This window comes from Bison bison, unplaced genomic scaffold, assembly GCF_000754665.1.
Source record: "Bison bison bison isolate TAMUID 2011002044 unplaced genomic scaffold, Bison_UMD1.0 scf7180017864053, whole genome shotgun sequence".
Lineage (NCBI taxonomy): Eukaryota > Metazoa > Chordata > Mammalia > Artiodactyla > Bovidae > Bison > Bison bison.
In genome coordinates, this window is record NW_011494625.1 from 1,279,808 (window position 1) to 1,280,160 (window position 353).

Genomic DNA, 353 nt, shown 5'->3' on the forward strand with positions numbered 1-353 from the left:
CCCACTGCCTGACGGCTGGAGCCAGCGGCTCTCTGAGACTCTCTTTACCCCGCCGTCCTACCGTCACTCCGGCATTGCCTCCCTGCGCCCCTTCTCCCCGGTCCTGCTTCTCACCTCCCCCACCTACAATCTGCCGCCCCCTCCCCGGCCACTGGGAGCGGAGGGCCCTCAGGGCTGGGCAGACCGCACCCCGGCCTTAGGTCAGAGGGTTGGGGGGAAGGGTCTCCCCACTCAAGGGGACAGTTTTGCCCTCCAGAATTCTAAGCTTGGCTGGCCAGGAGGAGGGGTCTGGTCACAGACAGCAGTGGCCACGCAGCATGTGTAAAACTGAAGGAACAAACATTGGAGCCCCC

At 64.6% G+C, this 353-nt stretch overlaps 1 protein-coding gene across 1 annotated transcript in view; it reads right to left on the reverse strand.

Annotated features, from left to right (window-relative positions):
• F13A1 (coagulation factor XIII, A1 polypeptide) overlaps positions 1–353 on the reverse strand; it is a 148,304-nt gene that overhangs the window by 147,730 nt on the left and 221 nt on the right. The window lies entirely within an intron of this gene.